At 37.1% G+C, this 20,435-nt stretch overlaps 3 pseudogenes across 3 annotated transcripts; 2 read left to right on the top strand and 1 right to left on the bottom strand.

Moving 5' to 3' along the window:
- Positions 1 to 7,082: 7,082 nt before the first annotated feature.
- Positions 7,083 to 10,211, top strand: AT4G06636 (annotated as a pseudogene; the record flags this gene model as incomplete). Its single annotated transcript has 1 exon — positions 7,083 to 10,211.
- Positions 10,212 to 12,434: 2,223 nt separating this feature from the next.
- On the bottom strand, positions 12,435 to 14,450 carry AT4G06638 (annotated as a pseudogene; the record flags this gene model as incomplete). Its single annotated transcript has 1 exon — positions 12,435 to 14,450.
- A 779-nt stretch (positions 14,451 to 15,229) lies between these two features.
- AT4G06640 lies at positions 15,230 to 20,266 on the top strand (annotated as a pseudogene; the record flags this gene model as incomplete). The annotated part of the gene is made up of 1 exon: positions 15,230 to 20,266.
- Between the last annotated feature and the right edge of the window lie 169 nt (positions 20,267 to 20,435).

The following is a 20,435-nucleotide window of genomic DNA, read 5'->3' on the forward strand; positions in this document are numbered from 1 at the left end:
ATAACATTAAAAAGTTTTTTAGACATAAATAGCACTCAAATAATTATTTGAAAAATTCCTACAAGTAACAGTAAAACAAGTTTTATGGACAATAATAATACCACAATTTTATATAAATTCTATTCAACCAAAATAAATTAGAAATAAATTTAAAATATTATATTTGGGTTCTCTATTTCCAATTTAAGGTATATATTTCAACTATGTAAAAGAAATTTTGATTCATTTTAATATTAGTTTATGGTATTATATTTGGGTTTTCTATTTCCAATTTAGGGTATATATTTTCACCATTTAAAAGAGATTTTTCATTTTAAAATTAGTTTGTAGTATTATATTTGAGTTTTTTATTTCCAATTTAGGGTATATATTTCCACTAGTTAAAAGTTTTTTGATTCAATTTAATATTAGATTAGTGTTTGCTCTCATTTTTATGTGGAAGATTGATACAAATGGTAATAAAAAAACTTTATTATTTAATTAATTATTCGAGGATTAAAAACTTTATTTGCTATTTTTTTAAGTTTCAAAAGAATGTGCCATTTTTGGAATAATAAAGTATTTTAGTGCCATTTGTGTCAATCCCCAAATAACAATAAAAAGTTTTTTAGATAAAAATAGCATTCAAATAATTATTTAATATTTAATTATTCAAACTATTTGGGGGATTCAAAAAAGTACAAATTCATTACTAAAAATTCCTGATAATATTTTCCCTCCAAAAAAAATCCGTCTAAAGTTTCCCGCCAAAATATTTTTAAGAAAAAAAAAATTCAGGAAGGATTTTACAAAATTTAGGAAGGATTCTAAGCAATTCAGGAAGGGTTTCACAAAATTTAAAATAAATTATTTTGTGTAACCCTGCCCGAATTTCATGAATTCTTACCTGAATTTTGTGGAAACTTTCCTAAATTTCGTGAATCCTTCAAATAATCATTTTCTGAAATTTAGGAAGGATTTTACTAAATTCAAGAAGGGTTCATGAAATTTTTATTTGTGAAAACGTTCCTGAATTACGTGAAATTCTTTGAATTTCGTAGTTGCCTTCTTGAATTGTTTTAGCGGGAAAAATATTACGGAACTTTTTTTTGCGGGAAAAATTTGACAGAAATTTTTTTGGCGGGAAATCTTTTACGGAAGTTTTTGGCGGAAAATATTTAGTGGTAATTTTTTTGGCTAGAAAATTTATTTTTCTTTATTTATTTTAATTAACTAATTATTTATATTAATCTATACTATATAAAAGTTGAAGCTATTTGCTTCTAAAACCGTTAACCTAAGCTTTCAAACGACCAATCGGCAGCTGCCACATCAATAATTAACATATTTAGCATATAATAATTAACATTTTTGAAAAAAAAATAATCGAAAGCTGCCACATCAATAATTAACATATTTAGTGTCTAATTAATTAACATTTTTTAAAATGGTAATTACTGCATATTTTAAAATTTAAAATAAAAAAGGGATCTAACAAATATTAAATTTAAACTTATAAATAAGGAAACTATATAATTATAATTATGTAATATTAAACTCAAACCCTTATAGGATTTTATACAATTAATGCAACATTTTTAAATATAACTTAAAGAAACGTAACAAGGACGTGGTTGGATAGTGGTGTTTTTGATCGTATCAATTTGAATCAAGTTCTCGAAGATATAAATTGAGGTCTTTTAGTCTCGGAAGCGTGAAGGTGAAGAGGATCTAAACTGCATAAAAAGAAAGAAGTGATAGAGTTAAGTACCAATTTAGAAGCTAAAACATTTTCTTAGAGTTATTTTGTAGTTATGTATTTAAATTGTAACTATTGTCATGGTAATTATAAAATTCAAAGATTTTCTAATATTAACAACAAGTAGATATATACAAACATATCTTTCAAAAATTTAATAAAACATTTTCAATAAAAAAATTTATTCACACAAAAAATTATTAAAAAGTTTTACAAATGGACCCACGCGTAGCGTGGATTCATAACCTAGTATTTAATTAAAGTTTTGAATGCTATTTGTAGAATTTTTCAAAAGAGATGCTATTTGGAAGAAACAACTTTTTGTGCTATTTTTGTCAATCTCCCTATTATACCGATAATACACGTTTTTCTATTAAATATTCTAAATGTTTAATAGCTACAATGTTTACCTTTAATAAATTTTAATATTAATAATGTCCTGAGATTTTTTCTTTTTTAAGTAATTAGAATTGATAGAGATACATTAGATAAGGTAATGGTACTAATTAGGAATATTAAATAATTAATGATAATTAACGTAAATGGCATTCCTTGTAACTAATTAAGTTCCAAATTGAGGATTTATTTCATAAAAGTGTTGCAAAAATATATATATATATTTCATTCATAATTATATTTATATTACTGTTTCATTTATTTTTCAACTTTTAAAATTTTAAAATATTTACACTATATAGCATGTTAATTATTTTATCAATAAAACATTATCCATCATCGCTTTTAATGTATCACTAGCTGAGTGTCCGTGCTACACGCATGATTTTGCTGTTGATTTTATAATTTTTTTTATATATTTATTTTAGTATCCTTTTTAAAAAATGTTCTTCGATAAGTGAGATTGTATTATGAAGGATGAAAACTATATAATATTTAATAAGCATTATATATCGTTTTTCCTTTTTGATTTCATCTTTTGTTTTCCGATTAATATCAGATCAAATTCTGGTTAATACGGTTTTAAATTTTCTTTTATCGAATCTTTTATGTGTTTCCTCTTAATAATCTCATTGGTTTTCAGTAAAGATCATTAATTTCAGTCCACTTATGAGAATCAATTTTCGAGTAACATTTTGATTGTTTCATTCTCTCCTTTACCTTTTGCCCAAATATTTTCTTTTGAAATAGTAAATTCTATCTTCGCTCTTCTTGTCTTGGGCCTTAGATATAGGCATGGGTGAAGTGTTCATTTAACCTGATGTGGGTCCCGATTATAGAAAAAAACGAGTACTTCTATTTAAATAATAGTTATAACCCATCATTTTTGAAAACTTTGGATTCTTGGCAGTTAGTACAAAGAAGTGAATTTTGGTGTGGTTCAAGTGTGCCTAGACAAATTTTGCATGGGAAGTTGTCCAAGCATATGTTGGTAGTACATCCACAATTGTAGCTTGGCAAAGGAAGTATGAATCCTACATTTCATTGTGATTGTTTGTTTTAATAAAATTAATAAATTTTTTTACAAACTACATCCAAACAAACCTGTTGTATTCTTGTAAAAGTGAATTCACACAATTTTGCAATACACGTTGGTTCCATTTTGGGGGTGTTTGTTGTTACGTCCATGATGGTAAATGAATCGTTTCCTCAAACACCAAAACTTAAAAGAGAGGTTTTTTCTTTTTTGTTTTTTGTTTTTTTGTAGTTAAAAATTATAAAAAAACTTACCGATTAGTAAACTTAGAGATTGGACCAATGTGGTGGTTGAAAAAAACCCTAGTATACATGGTTCCATTCAAGAAAAGTGTGTCTGCGTGTAAAGCTTAATTAGGAGACCAAATACATTCATGTTTAGTAGTAATATGAATTTTATTTTTGTATTATTTTATAATTAAAAAATAGTCATACCATCTAGAATTGTTGGATTAACATATATTACTAAAAAATAGATATTAGAGACATTGGATCAGATAGGATGGCTCGAAGGCGAGAAGCAGTTTTAGCCCAAAGAGATAAGGAGACAATCACATTGCTATAGAATGTTTGATGTAATTTGTTTAATTATGAGTAAAAATAATTAAAATGTAGAGGAAAAAAATCTTAGACTATCGAAATAGAAACTTATGGTTGGAGCGCCATAATTTGACAATGATTTGGTTTGTTGAAGTAGGGCCATTAAGGTTTGAGCCTTCGATTGAAAGAATTTTCCCAACTACATCTGTATTGAGTTTGAAATTTATTATTAACCACGAAAAGTAAATATGTAAGATTCATATAATACGATACTATTACTATTATATTTATAATTTCAAGCTGAGACTAATGTTAGTATTTCGATATTATTAAATAGAAAATCATCTGTTTAGTAAATATTTACCAGGTAATGCAAGATTTGTGTTGGCAAAACCAACTAGGTGAGCGTAATTGTAAACTCTAAATTTATCATTTTCTATTTTTAGCCATGATTCATATACCCCTAGATTTTAGTATCAATGTTGAATTTGATGACAAAAGGATGGTCCGTGATTTTGGTGTGTTTGGTGCATAGCCTAACTTCGAACCCTTGAATTTGTAAGATCATTCATTTTTGGAAAATACTATTGTTTTTTTCAGCAAGAGATGCATGTATGAATATGAGATTTATGTTAGGAAAATATATTGATATGTTATCATTAGACAATGATACCTTCTCATCAAGCAAGAGGAGTAAGTTTCCAAAGAATACAATCGTTGGCGGTACGTATTTCATGAGCTTCTCACATCCTAACAATATGGCCAATAACATGTTGGGCGTGCGTTCCAAGTTGCAAATCGTTAAATGCAACATAGGTAGCTAGATTTACATTAGAGGGATTCATGAGAGACATTGTGATTTTACGTGATAGAGGGAGAAAAAGTGATATAGAGGAAAATGCTTGTTTGAGTATTTGTTACTAAAAGTATTTATACAAAATAGAAAATAGTATATTTATAGATGTTTTGTTTTTTCTTGGGAGATTTAAAGACCCACTTTATTCTTGAATTGACGTAGCATTAACGGTTTTGGTATGTTAAAATATGGAAGGATTTGAGAATCATATTAATCGTGGATCATTAAAGGATATCTACAAAATAGTTATATAGGTTTTCTTAAGATTTTTTAACCCAATTTATACTTTATTTTTTGAAAATTGAAAACAATTAAAAATATATGTCTTAATATATTTACAAAATTCTGATATATTTTCCTATATTTAAACCCTTTATTTGAAATAGAGGTTTTCACAACCCTAAAAGAAACAATTTCCGTCGACCCAATTCCCAAATTCCTCCTCTACACGACTAAAAAAAAACACAGAGCTCAATTGTTTTTCCGGCAACCCAACTTTTTACAGAAAATATTTACTAAATATTTACAGAAAATATACCATTAAAACATAATATTTAATAAATATTTACTTTCCTTTTTCCAAATATTCACTTTCTATATTTAGGAGTTCTAAATATTTTAGAAACAAAATTCTAATTTGATTTAGAATATAAATTCTAAAAGAAAGATATTAATTCTAAAAGAGAGAAAACGTTTTCTACTAGTTTTAGAAACTATAGAAATTTGTAAAATACAATTTCACACATAACTTAGAAAATGAAGAAAATCTTAGAATATATGTTCTACAATTTTTAGATATTGGATATCCTATTTTCTAAGTTTGTTAAAATAAAAAATAGTCTAAATATCGTAGAATATATACAAAAAATTAGAATAGAAATTCTAAAAATAAGTAGATCACTAGAAATAATTTTCTAAAAAATTTGGACAAAACGTTTTCTATAAAAAATCAACTTTTTCAACTAAATAACCATTTTCTTACAAATCAACTATATTTTTGTAGATCTACATGTTACCAAGGTTAAACTTTTTCAAAAATGCTTAAAATATAGAGTAGGAGTATTTTAGTCCAAATTGGCATTCACCAAAAAAGATGTATATGGACAAAATATTTTGTAGAACTCCTTTAGATTTAATTTTCCCTTAAAGATATGAGCTAGAATATGAACAAGCCTACGTTTAAGTTGGGGTGGAGGAAGTGTATTCAATTCTCTACAAATCAACAACTTACACTTGTATCCAAGAACTTCTACGGCTCTTTTATATGTGTAGCATATTTTGATTTTATGATCACTTTAGCCACTTCCGTGGATCTCAAAATAAAAGAGAAGTCAGTTTTGGTTTGGTTTGTTAAAATTGTAGAAAGAGTGATGGTTCAAGTTACTTATGATATCCGTAGTTGTTATATTGAATTAATTACTAATTATGTATTGCTTATTTTATGAAATCTAGGTGGCAAGCTGTTAGATGCTGACGTGTCAAGTTGTGGGAGAGAGTTAGGATTCTTTAATATATATGACTAGATATTGACCCGCGGTACACCGCGGGAGAATATGTTATTGAAAAGTTATACATATTTTTTTATAAGAATATTATTTGTATATGAATAATATATTCTTGACACATAATTTTTATCTATGTAAAGTTTGGGTAATTTATGTTTTCTTGTTCTGATCTTTGTTGTATATTAGTTTAAAATTAGGGTGAATTAACTAAATAACTAAAATCTCGAAAGAAATTAAATAAGTAGCACCATAAGTTGTAGAATGCAGAGAGTAACGCATCTGTGGTGTGAAGTTACAACACAATCCCTAACACAACGTTGTGTGATTGCTTAGACGTGCGTGAGGGGAAAAGGAAGATGAATTCTTTCAGCTGACGTGGGCGCTGGTAAAGCTAGTAAAAAAAATTTCATAGCACCGCTTTACAATTGTCCGATCACTAACATAGCCTGCAGTGTATAAGATTAATTTGAATAAAATACTCCCCCCAAAAATATGAGAGGAGAATATGCTCTGCTTTTCTATTATTGACAGTTAATGTTGTACCTTTTACGCAAAGATCTCAAACTGTAAACATAACAATATGGATGGTGGTGCAAAATAGTTCAGCAGTTAATAAGGAGAATCCAACGGAAAAGGTACAAAACCATCGCTTTCCAGTTTGTGTTTTTACTTTCTGCAGATTCCATTTAATATTCAACCCTTTCCATGTCAAAGCAGTTACTTTCCCTTTTCGAATCAAGTACTTTCCGTGATCGTAGATCTGATAAACAAGTTGTTAATATTTTCTAAAAATCGACCATGCTTAACTGTTTCTGAATATTTGACCATTATTACTAACCATATTTAAAGAATAGACTTACTGATATAGGAAATGTCTGAATATTTGTCTAGGTTTATATTTACTCTTTGTTTCTTTTCTCTTTAACCTAATGAACTCTTCACATACTCCATGTAGACGGCAACACAAGATGAGGTATTGCTGGTAATTGGCAAGTGGGTGAGAGTTGATAATATGGACTGGCAGTTTGAACCTAAGACTGTGGAAGGATCGTCTTACATACGTCTCCGGGCCAACATGACGTACAAGGAGCTAGTTCAGAAGGTTAAAGAGAAGTTTTCTTTCTGTGCAAGAGACATCACTATAAAATTGGCTTACCAATATCCAGGGTGGATGGCTATAGATGAAGGCAACAGGTCTCCTCCTCAATACATCAGTGAAGACGGTGATGTGACAATGTTCATACAAATGAGACGTCATATTGAAGAGGTCAATCTCTGTGTTACTATCGTCCAACATCCTATGCCAGTTTCTCCTGTTGATGTTGCGTGCCATGACTTCAATTCTGACAGTGATGAGACAGATTATGACTCTGAAGAAGAACTAGACCAATTTGCACTTGAAAGTGCCTTGGTGGGTGCAACGCAAGACCCAACTCCGGGTGGAACATAGCCAGCTCAAAGAAGTGGTACAAGGAGGGAACTTTTCCCTACAGGAGGCATAACTATTAGAGAGCCTGAAGACTGCATTCGTCTTAAGAGCCCAGAATGTGGACCTACGGACAAAGGGAAAGGAATAATGGAAACAAGTGCTAAGGCAACGACTGCTGGTCCTAGTAGGCAAAGTGTGACAGAAGACAACGACAATGAAGATGATTTGCTTATCGTCCCATTCACAATGCTACATAATTTGCCAGCTTTCACCATTCCAGAAAATGTTGATGTTGAAGGCGTTGATTCATGTCTCTCCTATTACAAATGATGTGGAAGAAACTGCAATTCAAAGGCATAACATTCTTTTTTGGGGGCGGGCACAAGAAGCATTAAACACCATCCTCTCTGATTTCAGTGATGATCCAATCCTATTCGGTCGAGACGCCCCACCAGTATTTAATGATGGAAAAGGTGAAGGTATATCCTGAAATCCGTCTATAAATATATAAGTGCTTTACTGATTCATCTGAATGCATTGGAATTTGATAGTTCATTTAAATATTTTATGTTTTCTATACCATTTAGTGTATAAATATTGGTTCTATTTCAGTAGCGTATTTCATACATGTGCTGAATGATGTTCATTGTGTTTCAGGGGTAAACTCTGCATTCTTTGATGTTAAATATGAAGGAGTCAAGCGGTTTGTTGGCAGAGTATTTAAGTCCAAGTCTGATTGCAAGATTAAGATAGCTATACACGTCATCAACCGCAAGTTTCACTTCCGAACTGCGCGATCCACTCCAAAGTTTATGGTCTTGAAATGCATCTCTAAGACTTGTCCATGGCGTGTGTATGCTTCTAAGGTTGATTCTTCTGATAGCTTTCAAGTGCGACAGGCAAATCAGAGACACACCTGCACCATTGATCAAAGACGTAGATACCACCGCTTAGCAACAACTCAAGTCATAGGCAAACTTATGCAATCTCGATTTCTCGGTATTAAACTTGGGCCAAATGCTGTGTGATTAGGAAGTTCCTGCTTGACGACTACCATGTTAGTATATCATATTGGAAAGCTTGGCGTGCTAGAGAGGTTGCCATGGAGAAGTCATTAGGATCTATGGCAGGCAGCTATGCACTAATCCCCGCATACGCTGGCCTACTTGAGCAAGCGAACCCAGGCAAGTCTGTGCTTTACAGAGTATGATGATGAGCCAAATGGACCACGGTGTTTCAAGTACCAATTAATTGCAATTGCAGCCTCCATTAAAGGTTATGCATTTATGCGAAACGTCATTGTTGTTGATGGAACCTCTATGAAGGGCCGATATGGTGGCTGTCTAATATCAGCATGTTGCCAAGATGGGAATTTCCAGATCTTCCCACTTGCTTTTGGTATTGTTAACAGCGAAAATGATAGTGCATATGAATGGTTTTTTTCACAAGCTCAACATTATAGCTCCAGACAATCCGGATTTAATGTTCATATCAGACCGCCATGCTAGCATCTACACTGGCTTGAGTAAGGTGAGAAACACAGCAATTTTCATTCAGTCTTTTGTATAGTATACAAGTAATGTTTGATTTGTTGACTATTCCAATCAGGTATACACGCAAGCCAACCATACTGCTTGTACAGTTCACCTTTGGCGCAATGTCAGACATCTGTATAAGCCAAAAAGCCTTTGCCAGCTAATGTCTGAAGCTGTCTAAGCGTTTGATGTCACTGAGTTCAATAGGATATTTCTCAAGATACAAAACTTAAACCCAGATGTGCTGCATATTTAGTTGATTTGAGTAAGTTTGTTTCCTTCTTCATAATATTGGTCATCAAGCACAGATTGATATTTACTAGTTATAGATTCAGTTGTTTACATAACCCTTTATTTTTGGTGGATGTAGGGTTTTCAGAATGGATTCTTTAGAGTGCATTCAAAAGTGCATTCAAAAGGTCGGCGTTTATAGTGCATTCAAAAGGTCGGCGTTTCAATATCATGGATAGTAACATCTGTGAGTCATGGAACAACGTTATAAGAGAGGCACGGGAGTATCCTCTTATTTGCATGTTGGAGTACATAAGAACAACCTTGATGGATTGGTTTGCTACTAGAAGGGCTCAAGCTGAAGACTGCCCTACAACTTTAGCTCCGAGAGTTCAGGAGCGAGTTGAGGAAAACTATCAAGCCGCGATGTCAATGTTCGTGAAGCCGATTTGCAACTTTGAGTTCCAGGTCCAAGTAAGGACTGGTGAATGTTTTATTGTCAAAGGGGACGAGTCTACGTGTTCTTGTTTGGAATTTCAGGGATTAGGGAGACCTTGTGCTCACGCAATAGCAGCTGCTGCTCGGCTTGGAGTTCCAACAGATTCTTTAGCAGCAAACGGATATTTCAATGAGCTAGTTAAACTAAGTTACGAGGGAAAAATCTATCCAATTCACTCTGTTGGTGGCAAGGTCGCACCCGGAATTGCTTCAGGAACTACAGGGGAGGTGCATCCACCATTTGTGCACCGGCCACCAGGAAGACCAAGGAAGATAAGAATTTTGTTTCGTGGTGAATTCAAGGCAAGTTCATAAAAGTAACACAGATTGTTGTCCATTCTGTTTTTTAAAAGCTAACAGCTGCTATACTTCTAATTTTCAGCGCAAGAAGACCGCTTCACAGAGGAGGTGTTCATGTTGTTGTGGCACAGGCCACAACAAAGCCTCCTGCCGTAATGCTATATAAGAAGTCAACTACTTCTATGGGGGGGGGTATTAGGTGTTATGATATAACTTTCTGGTATGGGCTAAATAACGGTTGTTCCCGCATTGTTTGCGGAAGCGAGAGTGTCTACTTCTACTAATGCACGCTACGATACATTTTTCAAAATAGTAAGGTATATCCAACTGTTGTGTATACTTTCTTATTTTGATTGTTATGTGCTCCCTGCAATTCGTGTATATTTGTGTTGCTTTCATGAGTCCCGATGTAATTAGGAAATGCCATGTAACACCGTTTTTGAAATGTATATATTAGAAACCCCGCATTTTGTCGATTTCCACTTATTTGGTCCGTCTTCTAATTGTTTGCAAGTTTAATGATCGCAAATTGTTTACAAACTGATGTAATCTCGCATTTTATGATATCAAATTGTTTACCAAAATCAAAAACTATACCCTAATACTGCCTAAGGAACCCAAGCAAATAGGTTTACGCACTAGATTATGTAACTATTGCATTTAAATGTAACTATTGCATTTAACATCACTACTGGCCTAAATCATAAGCAAACCAAAACATAATAGTGCCTTATGGAAAGAAGCACTCATTTTCTGATGCATACCAAATACACCTACAATAGTCTCTATTTTAATGATCTCAAATTATTTCCAAAATTCAAAAACTAAACCCTAATACTGCATAAGGAACCCAAGCAATTCGGTATATGAACTGTATTATGAAACTAGTGCATTGAAAAGCACTACTGCGCTAAATCATAAGAAACGCAAACCATATTCGTGCATAATGAAACCATTCACTCGTTTTATGGAAATTATGAACAAACAGTCCGGTTGAAATGATATGGTTTATGAAGTTTGTTGTATAAACCGGATTAGTAGATGAAATTTCACTGGTTCGTGACCTTCTATCAGTTTAATGTGGTTTATTACATTTCTGATTCTATATGCTGACTTGAAAAGTGTATAGGCAGATGGAGGGAAATAGTCTACATATGTCTATACTATTCCATTTAGCCATATGCTTTCTATTTAATTTCGACCACTCATTACACAACGCGCCCACCCGTCGTCGTTTTGATTTGGGGGTAATCTGTATTTTGGGTTCATACCTTCACTTCTCGTGAGCCAAATTGAGACTGTCCAGTTAAAAGAAAATGGGAGATAGAGGGAGAGGGATTCCAAGTCGATGTCGCTGTGGAGAAGATGTGGTTTTGAGAACTTCTAAGAATGTCAAAAACCCAGGGAGACTCTTTTATGCCTAACGATGTGGAGTGGAGGTAATTATAGGGATCTATTAGTATTGTTCACTACTGGAACATGTTTGACTTCTGTATTTGGTATGCATCAGAATGTTCGTGGTCACTTGTTTAGGTGGACAGATGAAACAATGGTGGAAGAGATGGAAGACATATTTCCGAAGATTGAAAAACTTGAAGGATCTTCATTGACATTACAAAAAGGGGTACAAGCTGTAGAATGCGAGATGGAAACTCTGGCCATTGAGACTCGGACATGTGAATCTGTTGTTTCCGGATTCGAAAAGGAGTTGCTTAGGTTAGAGAATGATCTTCAAGGTTGCAAGATGGAATTGCGTGGCTTGAAGAACATTCTTGTGTGTGTATTGTTGATGACTCTTGTTTATATGTTCCTGTTGTAGTCTTTGTAATTGTGTTTCGTTTCTATTTATAGGCCTATTGTATTAAGTTGGTTACCCGTTGTTGTATGTATTAAATGTTAAATGGTCGTTGTAATTGTCATAAGTGAAGCAAGATTTAGGTTGGCTTGTGTTATAAAATAATACACAAATGATTACAGAATCCAACAAAGTACTACAATGTAACTATCACATTAATCCAGTAATGGTGGAATTTAAATACAAAGAGTAACTGATTTAAGAAGAAGGTCTGGGGCTGGTTGACGAGCTTTGTACTGGTAATACTCAAGCAGAATGTTCTTCTGGAGACAAGGAATTTAATCTACAGCTCCACAAAATTTGTTGTACTGGCGTCGTAGCTCTGACATGAAACTTGAAGGTAGGAAATGAAAATGAAGTGGCTTATTTTTATCCAGACACATCTGAAAGAACCTCACTAAAAGATCTGGTCCCTGTAGTGTTGGAAAAAAACTGTTAGCTCATAGAAAAGTATACAAAATATGACTAAACAACAAGAAGTGAGCCAATATTTTTATCGACAAGGTTAGACAGATTTCATGTAGAACTTACTGATTCATCTAGCAGTGTCTGTGCCTCGAAAATGGTTAGAAATTCAGTATTCTCCATTACAGTGCCATCAGCCAGAACATAAGACCTACATGGAAACATATACAGATTCCATTAGGACTGATACCAATACACATATTTTACTGCACATATAGAAGCTGTAAAGACTTACACTCCCCGTTCCATTTGTTTGAGAAAACATTTAACCCTCTCTGTACTTGGAACTGAGAACTGTTAAAACGGGCCAATAAGAGATGGTTGTTTCTGTGGAGGTTTCTTCTCCCCTTTAGCAGGACCACTAACATGTCCTTTACCCGCCACTCTGACAGATGATTGATGCGTCTGAACCGGTATACTAGTCCGAGTCTCGCTTCTGTTGCTCATGCTTGGATTGTCCCTTATCCGGTTGCTGGACCGCAAAACAGTAACTTTCCTTGGTGGTGTCTTCTTCTTCCCTCTTGCAGGCAACCTGCTGCTTTCAACCATAGTTTCTTGAGTTAGGCCCAATAAAAAATTCGGTCCCAGATTGTCTACTTCATCATCCAATTGTTCTGTTGCAGCTACATCCTGCAAACATAAAAACATGTACATAGTTAAGCGTTTATAAACAGAACACATAATTTAACTTCACCACATAAGTCAAGTCTTATAGGGTTGTATGCACGCATTTCTTCTATGTTTCCAATCTGTCAATATCCAATAGTGAAAATAAAAGGAGTTAATGCAACATAAACAAGTGCTATTGTCTGAAATATGCAGACATACATAGTACTACCTTCTTTCTTGCCACGTGCTCATTCTCTTTAACTCTTTTTGAAGGCCTAGTAGTGTGTGAACTCATTTCAGAAGAGGTTTTTTTCCTCCTTCCATATGTTCTACAATCGTCACCTCCTCCTTGATTCATAATCCATTTATATGGCAATTATCAACAACACAACCAAATGAGTTAGAATATTTACCGTTGGCTCACCTCATTAATAGTAGCAGTCTTGCTCCCTTCAGAAACACCAACTAAACCAGCTATGCCACAAGCACTCGGTACACTGTCACTTCCTCCAGCTAGACTTATTTGAGGTTCAATAGGCACTGAACCGCCATGCTTATTTCCTTGCTGCTCAGAACTTCTTTGTACCTGATGCATCAAACAAAATGTTAAGATAAGTATAAGCTGTATAGTAAAATCGAAAGTCACATATAGTTGCAAATGTTTAAGTAAACATATATTGCAAATAAAGGTTACTTAACCTTTGTAGAGCAGCTATCCGATAAACATTTGCTACATTCTCCTTTCTGTGACGGCTGTCTATTTATCCCATTTACAGCCTCCATAAAACAATCACCAAGCATTGACACCAATACTTTTTTATGCCTAACGAGTTCAGCATCAAATTAGGCCTTCAATTCATCTCTGTCTTCTTGGTGAATCTTCAGAATACGTTTCTCAACTTCAGCAGCCGCCTCTTTTATAAGTGCCTCCCTAATTGAATATCCAGCAGACTCCCTATAAGTGTTTTCCCTTTTGCCAGCAACAGGGACTTCCTGCTCTGCTTCTTCTCCATTAGCAGACTCACTAACATTATCTGTCTGTGTAACCGGTACATCCTTATCCACATGACCATCCAAGTTGTCTTCACCGTCACAAGCTACACCCTCTTCTTTATCTTCCGCAGCAACACTAGTGCCCTCAACATCCATCTCATCCTCACCATCACTCTTAGACACATTCACAGCTTCATCTGCCATGCACTCATCTTCAGATTGGTGTTCAACATCAGCAGCATCCACGCCACCACTCCAACTGTTATGCTCGAATGGGTGCTCCTCCATTATTAACGCCATCATATGTGCAACTTCTTCATCCTCCTCCTCATCAGAGAAAGATAAGTCGATCTCTTTTGCAAGGAGCTCTTCATTTAACAGTGATGTGACACGGTCTTGCAATAGAATGGTTAATTGAATAGTTAAGGCACAACCAATCAACTTTAACACCAATATACACGGCATTTAATACAATTAATATATTACCATTCTATTTTGGTCTACAGTGCGAGCATCATGCACATTGATGGTTTTTTTAACTTCAGTAAATAAAAAACAGAATTTGAATTTGAACAGAGGCAAACATAGAAGTTATCGATGGTTCTCTAAGAATGAAGAAGAAACAGAGCGTGTGTTACACGCACGAGTTAACTTTGGGAATATTGTAGAATTTTCATTACACATCGGTGTGTATTGTTTGAAGTGTTACTTTTGCAAATATAATTTTTTTGTTGGTTAAATTTTTAAATTTCTCTTAAAATTAAAATTCAGTTTTTTTTGTGGTTTGGTTTTTTAAGAGGTAATAAAGATTTAGAGCTTGTATCTATACTATTAATTGAGAAGCATTTTGTGAACTACAACATTGTGAGGGTAGTTTTAAACTAGGTAAATGAATTTTTGCATGGATAATTTAGTAAATTAACAACTACTAAAATATAGAAATATCTTTAAAAATGCAAATATATTGTATGTTTAATTGAAAAATGCATATATGTAAACTAAATTATTTTTGTAAGATATTATTAGATATTTTCGAATATGGCAATCTAATAACAAATTATCATTTCGTTTAGATTTTAAAATCTTCCTTAACAAAACTATGCTAATTAAATCTCATTTGTATACATGACAAAAAAGATTTTTCAATTATGTTTTTTCAGGAAGCGACCTCCAAAACGGTCCAACCAATCCCCGAGCACCGATCGATCCGCGTAACGTCGTGGATATGGAAACATTCCGCAACTATGCAGCACAAACAAACGCGAACATGGCTCAAATGCATTCACGAATGCATCTAGCAGTGAGCGATGCTCCCAACATAGATCGAGTGATCGAAGAAACCAAGCGCACCCCATTCACGGTCACAAAACGAGCGACCCAAAGGCTCATCTGAGAGCCTTCCGTCTGGCTATAACACGAGCGTACCAGACGGACGAAGAAAACGAAGCAGGTCATTTCCGTTTCTTCGCAGAGAACCTCGTAGGTCACGCCCTCAAATGGTTTGCTAGTCTTGAAGGGAACTTTATTGATACCTTCGACCAGCTCGCCGCCGCCTTCTTAAAACAGTACTCGATACTCATCGTAAACAGGACGTCTAAAGCCGACCTCTGGGGTCTCACCCAACTTCAGAACGAATCCCAACGATCTTACGTCGAAAAATTCAAAGCAATCAAATCAAAGATTGCGAACCTAAACGAGGAGGTTGCCATAGCCGCCCTTCGCAACGGCTTGTGGTTTTCCTCTAGGTTCCTTGAGGAACTCACCGTTAGATAACCGGTCTCTTTAGACGATGCCCTTCACATACCTCTCCACTTCGCTAAAGCCGAAGAGGAGCTCGCCGTTTTGGCCCTAAGATTCAAAGAATCTAAAGCACAAAACACTGCCCTTGCAACTAAAAAACCCTTCAAAAAGGAAAACCAAACACAAGAGAAGCATATCCTATTCGCAATAGAAGAGGCAGCCGAGGACGAGAGTCGAGAACTTGACCTCAAAAAATATTGCAAGTACCACAAAAGAGAGGACATTCCACCGAGGAATGTCGTGCCGTTAAAAAATTAATCACAGCAGAGGGCAAAACTAAAAAAGGTTCAAACCCCAAAGCCAAAACCCCTCCTCCCGACGAGCAGGAGGAGGAACAAACTCCCAAACAAAAGAAACGGGACCAAACACCGGAAGAAGGCGATTCTCCTCCACCTGCTAGAAAAGATCGCATAGACCTAGTCTTTGCAGAACTCGATCTGGGAGGCAGGACAGAAAGGTCAGTCACTACACCTCCTCGAGGTTCCCATTACGCCTCCCGAAATTCTGCAGAAACGCAACCGAGCACCTCTCCCCGAAACGCATCAATTTCATCATGGGAGGATCTCAGCTCTACAACGACTCAATCAATTCGATCAAAACTCATCAGAGGAAGGCAGATTCCTACACAAAAGGCAAAAGCCCGATGATGGGACCTGATCACCAGATCACATTCTGGGAAAGTGAAACCACTAACCTCGATAAACCTCACGATGACGATCTTGTTATCCGAATCGGCGTAGGCAACTATGAACTCTCCCGTATAATGGTCGACACGGGAAGCTTAGTTGAGTTAAAAAAATGGGGCACCTCGATTACGACGACTTCAAAAAATGGGGCACCTCGATTACGAGTTGCAAGGCAGAAAAACGCCACTTACCGGGTTCGCTGGAGATACGACATTTTCCCTAGGAACCATCCAGCTCCAAACCGTCGCACGGGGAGTGAGACAACTCACGAACTTCCTCGTGGTCGATAAGAAAGCTCCTTTCAACGTAATACTGGGAAGACCATGAAACACGCCATGAAAGCCGTCCTATCGACCTACCACCAATGCATTAAATTCCCCTCCGACAAGGGGATAGCAGTCGTATACGACAGCCAACGCAGCTTCCAAAAATGCTACATGGGTGGCTACGAGCATATCAAAAAAGCCGACCCTGTGGTACTAATGATAGAGGACAAACTCGCAAAAATGAAAACAGTCAGATCCTCAGACCCATCTCAACGTGGACCTCGAAAATCGCTGATAACGCAGGACTACATAGACGAATCAGATCCTAAACGATGCGTTGGGGTAGGTCACGACCTCGACCCAGCAATACGAGAGGTTCTCGTAATCTTTCTCAAGGAAAACAAAGACAGCTTCGCCTGGTCAAGCGCAAACCTTCGAGGAATAAGCCTCGAGGTAACCTCACACAAACTCAACGTCGATCCGACCTACCGATCTATAAAGCAGAAACGTGGCAAGCTAGGTCTTGAAAGGGCTAAAGTTGTGAACGATGAGGTCGACCGGTTACTCAAAATCTGATGGATAAGGGAAAGTAAAATACCTTGACTGGCTCGCCAACCAAATCGTCGTTAAAAAGAAAAATGGGAAGTGGAAAGTATGCATTGACTTTACGGACCTAAATAAAGCATGTCCTAAAGACAGTTTTCCACTCCTGCATATCGACCGACTCGTCGAAGCCACCGCAGGACATGAACTATTGTCCTTCATGGACGCATTCTCCGGGTACAACCAAATACTTACGCGCCTAGACACCAAGAAAAAACAGCTTTCATTACCGACTGAGGCACCTACTGTTATAAAGTAATGCCCTTTGGTTTGAAAAATGCGGGAGCTACCTACCAACGATTGGTGAACAGAATGTTCGCTGACCAGCTAGGTAAAACGATGGAGGTCTACATTGACGACATGCTGGTCAAATCAGCTCACGAAAAGGACCACGTCCCACAATTAAAAGAATGCTTCAAAATCCTAAACAAATTCGAAATGAAGCTAAATCCCGAGAAATGCTGTTTCGGAGTTCCATCAGGAGAATTCCTCGGATACCTAGTAACCGAAAGAGGCATCGAGGCCAATCCTAAGTAGATTGCAGCCTTCATCGAAATGCCATCACCAAAAACGACACGGGAGGTCCAACGGCTAACCGGCCGTATCGCCGCCCTCAACAGGTTCATATCCAGGTCCACCGACAAGTGCGTCCCTTTCTCTCAGCTCCTCCGAAAGGAGAAAAAGTTTGATTGGAATGAGGACTGCGAACAAGCCTTCAAACAATTGAAAGCATACCTGACCGAACCACCCATACTCGCAAAACCGGAAGAAGGAGAACCGTTGTACCTGTACACGACAGTCTCCCGAACCTCGATAAGCAGTGTCCTGGTGAGAGAAAATCACGAAGGACAAAAACCGATCTATTACGTGAGTAAAACGTTGATAGACGCTGAAACCCATTATCCAGCAATGGAAAAACTGGCACTGGCCGTAGTCATGTCAGCTCGAAAACTGAGACCATATTTCCAATCACACCCCATAGTGTAATGACGTACCAACCAATCTGAACCATTCTGCATAGTCCGGCCCAATCAGGATGACTTGCGAAATGGGCCATAGAGTTAAGCGAGTACGATATAGAATATCGCACCAAAACCAGCTAGAAAGCACAGGTCCTAGCCAACTTTGTAATTGAGCTCCAGTTAGCGAAACTGGATGGAACCAACTATAATAAGAAATGGCTCCTCCATGTCGACGGCTCCTCCATTCGACAAGGATCCAGAGTCGGAATACAACTCACCTCCCCCACCGGGGAAGTCATGGAACAATCGTTCCGACTTGGATCAACGCACCAAATAACGAGTTTGAGTACGAAGCCCTCATTGTTGGCATTAAGCTAGCTCAATCAATGGGGATCCGCGAAATAAACGCCTACTGCGACTCCCAACTCGTCACCTGCAAGTTCCCCTGGAATACGAAGCTAAAGACGAGCGCATGGAAACGTACCTCGAACTGGTCAAAACCTTAGCCCAGTAGTTCGAATAGTTTGAACTGACCAGGATCCCTAGAGGAGAAAACACCTCGGCAGCTCTCGCTTCTACGTCAGATCCTTTCGTCAAAAGGATTATCCCGGTCGAAAGAATAGAACACCCGAGCATCGACCTAACAGTCAAAAATGCTAGGATGGAAACCTCGGCAACTTGCAACTTCACACGAGTAACCCGAAGCACCACCGCCGCAACCATAGCTCTCGTAACAGCTGTGGAGGCAAGTGCAACGGAAGAGGAGCCAGAGCCCGAAACCCCCGAACAACCTGCCCCGTACGAACTTGAACCGTACAACGACTGGAGAATCCCAATCATCGATTACATCGAACGAGGGATCACACCTCCCGATAAGTGGGAGGCCAGAAACACAGCGTCGCAGGTCCATACATGGTGTGTACCTACGGGCAACAAACAAAAGACCTCATGAAAAGCATGCACGAGGGACAATGTGGTAGCCACTACAGTGGACGTACCCCCGCCCTCAGAATTAAGAAGCAAGGCTACTTCTGGCCAACAATGCTACCCGATTGCATAGCTCACTCACTCAGGTGCGATAAGTGCCAACGACACGCACGTACTCTACATCAACCACCCGAGGAAATGTCGTCGATCTCATCTCCTTACCCGTTCATGAAGTGGTCCATGGACGTCGTAGGGCCCATGGAAGCCTCCAGTGGGAAGAAGAGACTAGAAAACCTGCTGGTCCCCACCGACTACTCTACCAAATGGATTGAGGCTAAAGTCTTCCAACAGGTAAACGAGAAACAAGTCGAAGATTTCCTGTGAAAAAATATCGTATGCCGACATATGAGATTGCACCGACAACGGGACTAACCTGACCTCGGGAAAAATCAAAGCATTCTGCGATAAGTGGAAGATCCGTCTTACCACATCTACCCCCTGTTATCCACAAGGGAACGAACAAGCAGAAGCCGCCAACAAAGCTATACTTAGCAACATCAAGAAAAGACTTGATTCCAAAAAATCAATGTGGTCTGACGTACTCCACGGAGTTCTTTGGGCCTACCGAACTACACCTCGAAAATAAACGCAAGAAACCCCGTTCTCTCTCGCCTATGGTCTAGAAGCAGTGATCCCTGTTGAAACCATAGTACCAAGCGTGAGAAGGACCGCCAGTCCTCCTAACTCGGACCTGAACACGCAAATGTTGCAGGACAACATGTACTTCATCGATGAACGCAGAGATCAGGCAATGATCCGAGTTCAGACTATCAACAAGCCGCCGCTCGCTACTATAACTCCAATATCAAAATTCAAAGATTCGACATGGGAGAGCTCGTTCTATGAAAAGTGTTCAGCCACACGAGAGAGCTAAACGCCGGAAAGCTAGGAACCAACTGGGAAGGTCCCTTTCGAATCACCGAGGTGGTAAGTGACGACATCTATAAGCTCGAAAAACTTATCAATGGAGTACCTGAGATACGACCTTGGAATGCCATGCATCTAAAGAAATACCACGAATAGGTACTCAAAAACAATCAAACTACGATAAGGCTTGATCCCTTGGTAGGGTACGTAGGCAACACCCCCCAAGAGCGCAAACTACGATAAGGCTTGATCTCGTAACCGGGTACGTAGGCAGTTTCC

This window comes from Arabidopsis thaliana, chromosome 4 (assembly GCF_000001735.4).
Source record: "Arabidopsis thaliana chromosome 4, partial sequence".
Taxonomy (NCBI): domain Eukaryota; kingdom Viridiplantae; phylum Streptophyta; class Magnoliopsida; order Brassicales; family Brassicaceae; genus Arabidopsis; species Arabidopsis thaliana.